The following is a 13116-nucleotide window of genomic DNA, read 5'->3' on the forward strand; positions in this document are numbered from 1 at the left end:
AGGAGGGGACAAGGGGTCTTGGTGTGAGCTGTTTAGGACAGGAAACTGTCAAAGAAAGGACAGAGTCCTGATGGCAGGGAGAAACTGTCCCCATTCACGGTTTTGTTTAGAGCCGGACACAAGTATTGAAATTTTATGTGAAGCATTCCTAAATAGTACTACTCAAGAATTATGCCACATGCAGAACAACCTGAAGAAGGAACTAAAATACTTATAACCTTAGAGCGTAACTCAGGTACTTAAAGAAAGTGGGCAGAGAACTTCAGCAACCTTCTTAACTGTATATCGTGACATACTAGGTCTAAAAGAGGTTTCCCTTTTCCCCAAAGCCTAGTATTTTGGCTACAAAAAATGTTTTTATTAGCGCCTGTCTGTTATCTGTGTCGATAAGAAAGGGTCTGAGGGACTCCTTTTTAGCAAGTGGATGTCAATAACTTTTTATTTATCAGTGGATTCATTTAATTCCTGGATATGACAGTTCTCATATTTTTTTTTTTTTTTTTTTTTTTTGCGTTACGCGGGCCTCCCTCTGTTGTGGCCTCTCCCGTTGCGGAGCACAGGCTCCGGATGCGCAGGCTCAGCGGCCACGGCTCACGGGCCCAGCCGCTCCGCGGCACGTGGGATCCTCCCAGACCGGGCGCGAACCCGGTTCCCCTGCATCGGCAGGCGGACGCGCAACCACTGCGCCACCAGGGAAGCCCCACAGTTCTCATATTTTTTATAAGCTGATTTCTGTCTTATCATAAATTCCAAGCCAACACTTCTAATACCTAAAAGAGCATTTAAAACTTATCTCCACAATTCATCCTGATATGACGAGGACTTTATCAGAGTTAAGTAGGAGACCCACGCTCCATATTTATCCAGCAGAAAGGCTGATTTCTATGCTGTTTGAATAAGCACCGACCTAAAGCGCTGACTTGGAAAGTGGCGGGTTCACTCCATTTCAGCGTTTTGTATCCTGTGCCTGAAGGTGGATTTGTTTAGGCTTTATTTTTTCAGAGACTAAAATAAACCCACCCAGCAAGCATTCATTTATTTTGGAAAATATCACAATTTCCATCCCCAATTAGTGCTGCACTTACCCCAAAGGGCACGTTGAGGAGATCTCAGCAGATACAGTGCGGTTCAGGCCTTGTGGCCCAGTCGCGGAAGGTCAGGGCTTTTGCATTCAGCTTAAAATGAATTAAGACTTCAAGTTCTTTTTCTTGCCACGAAACACCCTCCAAGGGACCGTCTGGTGAGGGTGGGGAGAGCAGGGGTGGGAGGAGGTGGGCAGCCGGCCCTCGGGTTCGTCCTGATGCCCGGGGAGGGGGTGGTGCCCGGGTCACATGTGTCTGTCCCTCTAGAGACGGGCCGTGTAGTCATCTGTCCCATGTTTTATTGCTGTGGTTGTTAGTTTCACCTCTTGGATTTGGCCCTGCGGATGTTTCGACTTGGGTAAAACTTTGGATTCACCAAAATGTCTGATGAAGCATCCCCCCCACCCCCCACCCCCCGACCACGGCCACACGATGCTCTGTGATGCCCCCTTCCCGTGGGCGTGTTGAATGACCTGCCTCACAGATCACCTAAGGTTATGTGGGAAGAAAGAAACCCCTTCCACTTAGAGAAATGTAACATTACATATGCAAATACACTTTCAAAAAACAGACAAAAGAAAACTTTGGTTTTGTTACCTATACCAAGTTTGCCAGATTTATTATTTAGTATCTAAATATTTAATTAAAAACCTGTAATGAATTCCTGATTCAGTCAATCACCAAACAGTAATGGAGCATAAACTGTCTTCTTAGTTTTATGTTATACATTTGTGGGATACATTGAAAAAGTACATCTAAAGATGTACTGTCTTTAAGACATTTAAAATATGCATTCCCTGAATCTGTCCACACGCAAATTTAATTTTGACCAGCAAGTCTTTGAAAATAAAAGATAGACACAATTTTTTTAATTGAAATGAAAAAACAGTCTGAAACCTCCTTAAAATTCTACAGAGGTAATTTAGGCTACGATTAATAAGATTATAACACTTTCTCCATGTGGGAATGATTCTACCCCAGAAGCCATACTTCTTTTCATTAAATCTAAATGCTATTAACTGGGAGACGCACCACGGCTTCATGGACCACCAAGAAAAAATGCTGCTAATGAAATTATGACCCGACACTTCCTTATCACTCAGAATTTTAATCTGTACATTCTGAAGAGCTATTTAAGGCATAATTGGACACAGGTTTGTAATCCATGTAACTCTTGGCACATATATGTGTGTATGTGTATAATGATACATTGATAAAGGCGCTCCTAAAACTTCTTCACAGAATCTGCCTTTTCTGAATCTTAACTCAGACTCATGAATGCCCCTAATTTTCCACAAACTATTGTCTTCTGCCATCAGGTTTTCTGAAAATGCAGCATTTTGTAAAAGGCTTCACTAGCGTCTCAACGTTCAGTTCCAAGCCCCTCGCTCAGGCTCTGAACATTTTGACGTGGGCACTGCCTTGAATTCTAATTCTATAGAAGGTGTCAACAAAGTATTTTCAGAAAACAGGCTTTCTCCAAAAGTCCTTGCGTGAGTCCTGGATCACCGCGTGTGTGAGTGAGAAATGCCAACACTCTTCTGTTTCTCTGTTGAGTAATCTCCCTGGGAAGGAACCTTACCAGGTACTCATGCACGCTGGTCTCTTCCAAAGACTCCCTCACAGACTCCCTGGGAAACGCTGCTTTCCCAGCCGTCTGGGCGTCCCCCAGCCCGTCCAGTGGACACAGGCAGGCACCCATCCCCGTCCTCCCCTGGCGTGCGGCCTGAAGCATCAGGGGTTGTGGTCGCCCTGTCCTGTCCTACCCCTTGGGTGATGATTCCATCCTGGGTTCACCCCATGGGCTTGCTCCTGACTTTCCAGATTAACACCTCAAATCACACTAGAAGTTTATTTCAGATGACTATATCCCAGTCCTACATCTTGCCCATGGAGACAAAGCTCGGAGCTGTCAGTTTCATCTTTCTTTTTCACAAGCATTAAATATTCTAGTTCTTTCTTTTAGTAAAACAACAACAACAAAAAACAATCTTTTGATAAGAGTTCTGATGGATTCTCACTTTAGTCCAAATTGCCAGCCCAGAAGCCCCTGCAGACACGACCTGAATATCAAGCCTTTTATCACGCTCTGAAAGAGCCCCAGATAGAAGGAAAATCTAGTGGCTGCATCATCTTCTGTCTCATCTTTTGCAGCTGGGATTCAAGAACACAATCAGGAATTTCTTACTTGATTCATATCTTGGATTGGCTTAAATTTGTAGAGATTCAAAAGCCCTTTTTCCTACTTTGCCTCAATTGATTAAAAAAAATAAAACCTGTAGGTGAGCAGCGAAGCCTTGTTATACCCGTTTCACAGATGGGGAGACTGAGGAACAGAGGGCGGAAGAAGGGACCTACTGGAGTCTCTGCCAGAAAGTGCCAGCTCTTCCAGGAATAAGGGCCTGACTTCAGCCTGGCGCCCTGCCCGTGACCACCAACCCCTTTCAGTGTGGGACACGGAGCAGGGCCAAAAAGTGTGGCCCGGGAGGGGGCGAGGAGGGGGTGCCTGTGGGACTGCTCTCCCCCCAGCCACTGTGGCCTCCGACCCACCGCTGACCTCGGAGTCGGCCAAGTCAGCTGCCCTTGCATATTACGAGGACTTAATTGGAGATTTCCTATCAAGCTATGGAGAGTTTAATTAAACATGATGAAATCTCCAAAAATCAAGCCCTTGATTATGTGTGTTTTTGCTCTGGACTTAGAAAATAATTTTCACCCCGGTTGCCCTTTCTCGGAATGAAAAATCAGACGTTGTTTTTTCCCAAAGGTGAGACCTTGGACTCTGCTACCAGAGATACTCACAACCTCTTAAGTCTCTCTGTGGTTTTCCTTCTCAGCTGGTTCCAAGCTCCTCCTAAGTCTCCTAAGGCACGGTGACTTAGTTCTTGCACTTTCCATCTCCAGCAGGAGTCCGCAAGGTTGAGTATATTTTAAGAACTATCTCTGGGCTGCTCAGAGAAGTGGGCCATTTTGTCGTCAGGGCGCGAATAGGAGTGTGTGATATGCCGGGGGTTTTGCTGCCCCGTGGGTGCAGCCCTGCAACCGGGCACGTGTGAATGCCAATTTATCCACTGAAGGAAGGGACGTGATTAAACACTCGCTTTTTTGATTATAAAGAAAACTATAGATGAGCAAGCATTTTTTAGAAGTTGCTTTGGGTAAAACCTCCGCTGCTGTATTTTCCTTGTGAAATAATGTAGCTCCTCTGGTTTTCATCAGTCATGACACTTCTGTCCCTTTTGAAACCCAACAGACTGGATAAAAAAATTACAGTCAAACTAGGGACGCAAAACAAAATCCTGTGATTCATTTTTCTAAAAGCACCCTTGACTTACGCACCAAAAGAAGAGAGATACTATTTCTAGGACTTAAAATCTGCCTGTTCTTCTATGTGTAGACCTAGATGTGGAGAGAGATGATAGACAGACAGACAGACAGATGGGTGGGACACAGATCCTCTTATGACTAGCAGAACGCTTTTGCACATTTCTCACACCGGGAGGACAGCAAGCTAGCTGGCCTGCTGCAGCCGGACTGGCCCGTCCGTGACCCCCGCGATGAAAACTGGCGGCCGGAGACCTGCTCTTGCCGTTTTGCAATCGTAACACCCGCTCCTCAGCTGGCTTCACTGAAGGAACGCTCTGTCAGGGAGAACAGAGGAGATGGGTTTTGTGTCGTTGCAATAATCCAGGCGGCCTGGACGCGACCTGAGAAATGAGTCCGAATTCTCTGTGATGTGCATATGCACGGCCTTCACAGGAGGCCAAACTCAAGGCCGAAGCCCAGGGGCTGAGCTCCCCGGGTTCCCTGAAGGATCCCAGGTCACAGCTGCACGCGACGAGGGGCCTGCTTCACCCACAGCTCCACGACCACGTGATCCTTGTTTTATCTGCCAGACAGCCTTTTGTCTCGTTTGAGAATCTTCATGGCGCTCCAGACGAGTTTTGTTTATTTTTAAAACAACCTAGTATTTGTTTTTGTTTTTTTGCTGTTAGAAACAGTGCAGTGATGAGGATACCCCCTCTTTGAATTTGCCACAAGGCTTTCTTGGGATGGATCCTAGAACTGGAAACTTTGCATGAAGGGCAGGCGATTTTTTTGGCTGAGTACTTTTGCAGGCATTGCCCCAGGCCTCGCTGCCCCTGTTCTGGGCTCATAACGATACCAGCACCACCACCACCCATGCCCACGGATCAGCCACTCCTAATACTCAGACCACGCCTGTCTGATCCCCGGACTCCTTTTTTTAACTGTGATAAAATATTTACCTGTTGCCTTAAAATATTTTTCTGCTTTCAGTATTACTGTTGGCAAATAATTGGTGTTTCTAAATGTTCCAGGTGAAACAGCAGGAAGAAACCGCACGCCTGTCTGGAACTGGCTGTGTGACCTCGGACCTGATCTTTCTGGGCCACCGTGAAATGGTCACACTGAATTCTCCCTCAAAGCCTCTTAATGGGGATTCAGAGCAATTTGATGGGGGAAGCACTTAACACAGAGCCTGAGACCTACTCAGTGAAAGTTTGTTTTAAATGCATTTTTCGCTAAACTAAATCCTACGGGAAAAAACGCCTCCACGTGTGTTTCCATTGTTCGGCCTTCGGGCAGTTCCTTCCCTCTCCTCCTGTGGTCAAAGGCATGTTGCTTAGTCTGAGATTCCTGATCCTCCTTTTTCCTTTTATGACACCAACCAGCACGTCAGCTGGCTGCAAATGGGCCCGCAGCCCCTCCTGTTGGCGACTCCCCCCTCCCTCCCGGATGGTCTGCGTGTGTCCCCCTGTGATGGCTGCTGTTTCTACAGGGACAGAGCAGGGTGGCCGTGCATGGTTATTGGTGACCATGGGATACAAAGGGGGGGTTTCAATGGATTCACACCACACAGACACACACACACACACACACAGACACAGACACACACAGACACACACACACACAGACACACACACAGACACACAGACACACAGACACAGACACACACACAGACACACAGACACAGACACACAGACACACACACACACACACACACTCTCTCTCTCTCTCTCTCTCTCTCTCTCTCAGATAGACCTTCACAGGAAAAGCGCTTCATAATTAAACAAGTGACTTGACTTCGTACTCTACTGCTACAACGTTTTCTAGGGGCGTGGTCGTACCTCAGGCCTTTGTATTTGCGAACGTCCAGCAGGAAGCCAGGCCTGCTGCACAAAACTCGCCTGGATTAACGGGCTGTGCCTTGTCCAGCTGCATCGTTCGCAGTGGGGACGGTCTGGTCCCTGGAGCCTGGCTGCAGAGAGCCCACGGGCCGGGAGCTGTCCTCAGCCACTGTCTGTGGCAGAGCATCGTCTGTCGGGGCGCCCAGGGTTGCAGGGGATTCTGAACACAAGCTCAGTAATAAAACACACGTTTATGACCTTTTCTTGCCAAATTCTGCAGCACACCACGTGACAGCCTCTGGCTCCGGATCTGTTACTACTGTTTCTGCCCCAAACCCCTCAGCTCAGTTCAAAGTTTCCAGGAAAACAAAAGAAAATGGAGATCCAGCAGGAAGTCAGACCATGGTGCTGGCTTGATATCGTATTCTATGCCTTATGAAGTTTTCTCTTATCAGCACCCGCATCAAATAACGTTTATTAAGCCCGTCCTGGGCCCAGTGCCAGCGGGGTAATGTTTCTCTGCAGTTCCCTCACTGTGCTGGGATTTCAAATTGTCCTGACCAATTCTGTTGTGAAATCAATTTCTCCCTTGGTAACCAAATAGGTTATTTTTAATGAAAATCACAAGGTAATTGAGTTTGTCCTCTCGGTGAAAGTGGTTCAAGACCTCCAAGGCCCCGCTGTGTCAGCGCCGTGAAGACAGATATGCCCAGGGTTCCGGGCTCAGCAGCCGCGAGTACGGCTGCACATGGGCCTTCACAGCCGAGGACACTTTCTGTGCACGGTTTTCAGGACATAAATATGGGTGTGCGTGGCACTTAGAAACAGGCGTTGAATTTCCACAAAGATAGCCATTATCCTTGCTATTAGTTAGCTGCCCTTCGTAATTCATTCCCTTTATTTTTTTCCTAAAGGTTCCCCAAACTGTGGGTAAAAACTTCTAATACAGATAAAATGTCAGTTGTAAATTATGACAATAGCTGTTTGCGTTTAGGATCTTAGCATCTCCCTGACCCCAACTCCCACTCCAGGAGGAAAATCGTCAAATGTGAAAATGTATGAACCCGTTAGGTTTATCCAGATGACCCTACCTAGTAACGTGGACCTCTAGGTACTTGCCGTTAGCCAGAGAATGGACAACGAAGTAAAAGTAAATAGGTGCGAATCTCTTTTTAATAACTATGAGCTGCCTGGTGCGCAGTTTCAGGTGCTTCACCTGAGCTATCCTTTCTGGAGGCCTAGGGAAGCTGGAAAACTCACCAGAGGTCACACTGCCCTTGGACCCAGATAAGGTTCACTACAACCTCCCACACCTGGCCCCTCCATAAGCTCTCTGAGGCAGTGAGCTCTCAGCTGGCTTTTCACAAACCCTAGGCGTTTCTTTACAGCACGGCTGTAACATTTCATCTACAGGCAATTAATTTTTGCAAGAACTGAGGTCCACGGTGGCATCGGCCTGGCTGAATGGTGAGGTGCTCGGGCCTCCATCCCGGGGCAGAGCAGGTGTAACTTGCTTCAGGGAAAGAGAAGGGGTGTAAGATGCCGTCAGACCAACGCCGAGAATACCGCTCATTCACAGAGCACGAAGAATCTGGACTCCAGGGTGAGTGGAAGAGAGCAGCCAAGGGGGAAACAGCTTCTTTAGACAACATCCTGCTCAGCAGGACAAGGAAAGCAAGGGGGGATGACCCCGCGTGAGCTGAGCCCGTCAAGAGACCTGCCGAACCTCACGACACGCGGAAGCCTGTCTCGGTTTCACAGAAGAAGCTGACAGCTGCAGCCCTAATTGGCAGCGGTTTGGGGCTTTACGTCGGGGTGACGGGGAGAGGCCTCAGGGAGCGGCTGTGGGGCTGGGGGCGGAGGAAGGTGGGCTCTTTCAACAGGGTCAGTGCCCTGGGGCCCCGCCGTCTCAACTCCTGTCCTGGACGCCGGGAACGGGCCCTTCCTTCTGGAAGAGGGCAGCCTCCCTATGGGCTCCTCTCTGCTTCCAGGAAGAAAAAGGGAGGGTTGAGCGTTTTGCTTGCATCTGCTGTTTAAGTGCCTTTAGCTCGAAATACATTTTATGTCAAAGAAGCACTCTTTGGGGGTGATCTAGCCTAGTTTCCTTCCCGGCGGAACTGCTCCTGTGCTCACGTGCGACGTTTAGCAAGGTGTCCACGGCCCAGAGGTTTCGCGGCTACAGGCTCCCTCCGTCCCTCTCACTGTCTCTCTGCCTCTCTCTGTCTCTGTCCATTCCCTCTCTGTCTCTCTCTCCCTCCTTCTCTCTGTCCTTCTTTGTCCCTCTGCCTCTGTCTGTCCGTCTCTCCCTCTCTCTCCCCCAGGAAAGGGAAGTCACATGGGACCAGCGCCCGCCTCGGCCCACCTGTGGGAACATCCGAACAGGAGAGTGAGTCCGACCTGCCCGTCCGCTGCGTATCTCTCACGCGGCGGACACTGGGCTTGAGCGGGAATCACCCTGGAAAGCAAAGAGCACGTTCTCACCCCCGGTGCCGCGGGGCGGGCCAGGCCCTCCAACCTACGCAGCCTTGTGCGTCTCTCAGCCGCTGGGTGGGGAGGGAAGGCTCCGTGGAGTGTGGAGCCCTGGCTTTAAGCTGGGCCGGGACCCAGAACTCGAGGACGCACAGCGGCCTTCCCAGCAGCAGAAGCAGCAGGGTGGCCAATCCGTCTTCGGAGCTCGGCTTCATCGCGGATCCAGGACCGCGGCGGCTCCCTGGAGACCCCTCCAAGTGTCCTTGCTCCTTCGTTCACCTGCTGTCACCAGCTCTGCGTCTCCTCTTCGTCCCACGAGAGTCACCAGGAGCTGCAGGGGGATGCTGAAGATGATTAGCACCCACTCGAAGCTTCCTTCCTGACGGCATTCCCGATGGGAAGACATTAGCCAGGGCGCTTCGGAGAAGATAAGAAGGGTTCTTGTCTCCAGCAAATACGTGTTGGCAAACACTTCACCATTTCATACCGTGCCGAAGTTTATCACAGCGAAGGAGGAGGCCAATTTTGCCTTTATTTGTCAAACCCGATGGACGTATCTTCCACTCTTGAACTTTAAAATCTGAAAAGGCAGCTGCCTGGCGGTCAGACGGGTGCCCGTCACGGGAGCAGGACCGTGGAGGAGGGACAGCAAGGTGACGCCAGCCTGCCCTCGGCCCCGTGAGGTCCCCTCGCCATCTGTGTATCTTCGCTCTCTGTAAGCAGCAGCAGAGAGTGCATGTTGCCTTCAAGCGGCCCTACAAGACCACCCGGTGAAAGGAGCTATCCCGGCGACGTAATCAGCAGAGGCAGCGCTTGGGCCCCTGCCGTCTGGGGCGCCCGCTGCTTCAGGCAGAAGCGATGTCTGTTTCTTCCTGCCCTTTGGAGGTGGCCTCCCGTTTCCTCCGGTTTGTTGCTGGTATTACGTTCACGAGAGCGCCCGTAACTGCATTTAAATCACCGACGGATGGATGGGCTCAGGCAGTGTTTGCGTTTCCAGGTCGGCCTGTTCCTCCTGAGCCACTGGCTCTCGTGCTGACTTGTCGACGGGCTTGCGCTCCGACCCCCGGACCCACACCGCCTGGTCCGGCGCGGCCTCACTTCAGGCTCCGTGGCCGGATCAATTCGCACCTCCCTGTCCCCGCTCCCCAGATCAGCTCGTCTGTAAGGGTGCTGAAGAAAACCCGGCGTCTCTTACACGCACCGGATCCGTGCGCCGGGGGACGCCAGATTTCTCCCCTCCTTTTGTTCCCGAGTTCGTTGGGAACGTCGCTGTTATTTTTCACTGACTTTTCAGCTGGAATTTTACTGCTGCGACTTGGAGGACCCGCGTCTCTCCCCAGGCTGCCAGAGGCTGGGTTTCCCGGCCTCACTAACGCGTGGTGTCTTTCGGACGCGACCTGTCACTTAATAAACCACCTGCTGAATGGCCCTTGGGCTCTTTCCTGGGTTCGCCAGGCAGAGAAGCCGGCTGGACTTTCCCAGAGGAGCACCGGCTTAGTCCAGAGCCAATGGAAAACTGGCACAAGTCCCTTGCTTTGCTTCTGTGTTTTCGCTCCACAAAGCTCTGCCCAGGCCCCCCTGCACCACCAGCGCCCCGTCCGCGCTCGTTTCGGTGCATCCTTGTCTGCTCAGACTTTTCAAAGTTCACCATGCCTCAGTTTACCTTTGTACAAAGTTAATAACAAGCGTCAAGAACGAACCTACGCGCACGTTTTCTCACGGGAGAGGGTTGTGTCTCCGGCCCATTCCGGCGCCCACCTGTAACCTGGAGGGTCGGCGCCGCTGCGTCCGCTTCCTCCACGCAGCCCTCAGGCACGGGCTCGAGCCCTCGCCCCGCGTGGTGCCGGCTGCCTACCAGGACGGACGCGTCTCAGCTCCCCACCTCGGCCTCCCCCCGGGCACCTCCCAGCTGTGCCACTCCACCTCATTCAAGCCACACAGTCGCGGAGCTGACTTTTGAGAATACGTCACCTCCTCCTTGTCGAGTGTGTGCTTTTGAGCCTGGGGACCCTGCAAGCTCCCAGCCACACAATGAAGTTTCCCTGAAGGCAGGGAACAGACCCCCAGCATCTGCAAAGACCAGCATCACCTACACAAGGACGAGGGGGGGCGCTCGGTCCACGACCGCTAATGGAGACTACCTGCCCTCTTTGAAAACTGAAAATCACATTTTCAAAACTCTATTTAGAAGGGTAAACACGTGTGACTGAAAGAAAATAAAGCTATGCGCCCGGATTTGTTGATTGTTTACACCCACGTTAATGGCATCGTCCAAATGCCCCTTTGCGGTCCTGGGACACTGCTTTCAGCTCATTTCCCATCTGCCTTTCTGGGGTCACCTTCTCAGGTCCCCTCGCGAGGTCTTTCCCTCTACCTGTTCCGAAAGCAGCTGTGCTCCTGCCAGCCCTCCCCGAGGTCCTATCCCTCCATCACGAGGTGCACCGTCACAGGGCAACTCCATCCCCTCTTGGTGCCTGACCGGACCTCGGTGCCAAAAAGCCCTTCTAAGACACCATCAGCTCTTGCATTAAGCACCTGGAATTTTTCCTAAGAGATTTCTCTGCCTACACATAGGCACGTAGAATCTAACCTTCTCTCCCTTAGGTAGCCAGAGCAATATTCCTAAAATTCTAATCCCAGCACATCCCTTCTGGGCTTGGAAGCGTGGTATAGGTTCATACTGTTATCAGCGTAAAACCCAAATCATAGGGCACGGTTCACCTGGCCCCTCGGACCCACATCTACTTCCCTGTTCAGCTTCCACTCCCCCAGGCACTCCTGGTAATCTGTGCTCTGTTCACCCTAAGTTGTTTTTATTTTTCTTTTCTCAGGCTCTTCCATGCTCTCCTTTACTGCCGCACCTGCGAATATTGCACCCTTTCTTCCCCAGTCTTTCCTCTTTGATGTTCCCTGGCTAGGCTGGATTCAACTTAGACCTCACCTCCTCCAGGGAGCCTTCCAAGACCATCAGCTTCCCCATCTCCCCAGGCTGGGTTGGGTGCCCCTCACGAAACACAGGGAACTGTACTGACCTGTTTATTTGTATGAAAACACCTCGTTCCCCACTTACCTCTGAGCTCTTCAGAGGAAGGATCATCCATAATTGCCCAATTTTCTATCTTCAGGGATGATCCCAAAGCCTGGATCATAATAAATGCTCATTTAGGGTTGCAACACGGAGACTGTGATTCAGGCTGCCATGGGGCCTAGGATATGTGCCTTTTATTTTAACAATCTCTAAAGAGAAATCTGATTCCCCCGGTGGGATTGGGGAGGCGCTAACCCCTGATAAAGGAGGGTCACTTAACACAATTCCCAGGACCCGAGGGCACAGAGAGGGGAAGCATGCTCTCGGTGGGTCTGTGCAACCTGCCTTTACTCACAGAGGAATGAAAGCATTTGCTCCGTTAGAAGATAAATTAAAGAACTCAGACGTGGGGAAGAGGATTTGTTTCTGTTAAGTCCAAATGTATGTATTAAGCACCTAGTGTAAAGGACTGCGCCAGAGCGCAAACTGTATTCCGTGCTTTCAGGGAGCTTAGGAATTAGTCGGGGAGCAAGTCAGCACTTGCAGTGATCTGGGACTTAATCAGGGTCTGCTGTGAATAATCTTCTCATTGTCTCTTTATTGATCAGATGCCTCTTGACCAGTTAAATGAGTAGAAAGGACACAGTCTTGCTAGGAATTCAGAGGAGATGGTTATTCATGCAGAGTTTACAATTCCCTTGCAAGAGGAGCCATGGATTCGGCCAACGTCAGGCGAGCACACACTGCCCGAGAGTCAGCGCAGGGAGAACGCGGCCCTCAGGGAGGGGCAGAGGGTCTGGAGCGGGTGGCAGGGCTGGATCTGACCTGAGAGCGAGGTGAGAACAGCCGCGTCTGGGAAGGGGCGAGGGTGCAGGCAGACGAGCCGACTGAGGAGCTGGAGGTGGTCGGCTGAGCATGCGGGGGTGAGGGGGGCCCTCGGCGAGCACGGGTACGTGGCTCCAGGAGCGGAAGGCCCAGGGGGCCGCCAAGTCCCCGGCAGGCTCTTTCAAAAGGAAGAGGAAAGAGAACATCTGAAGGATTTAAACAAGCGATAAACGTAAAGTTTGCCCATGTTCTCGCAATTTTATTCATTTGCTTTAACTTTCTCAGCAAAATGTGGCCTGTCTTCAACCTTAATTTAACAGATCACTCGCCAGACCAGCCATTTTCCAACCTCACGGCGGCACAGAAACAGGCGTGTCTGAAACACGACTCGGCCAATCACATAGAAGCTCGGGTTCCATGGGTTGGACGCGGAACCCACCCGCCAGATGCAGTTGTTAAGTTTCTTGAGGTTAAGAACGCCCGCCCCAGAGGGTTCCCAAGGAACTTCTGGGATTGATGCTGCCAGAATGTAGTGCAAGCTTTACTGACATCAAGATGACAT

Source organism: Physeter macrocephalus, chromosome 20 (genome assembly GCF_002837175.3).
Source record: "Physeter macrocephalus isolate SW-GA chromosome 20, ASM283717v5, whole genome shotgun sequence".
NCBI lineage: Eukaryota > Metazoa > Chordata > Mammalia > Artiodactyla > Physeteridae > Physeter > Physeter macrocephalus.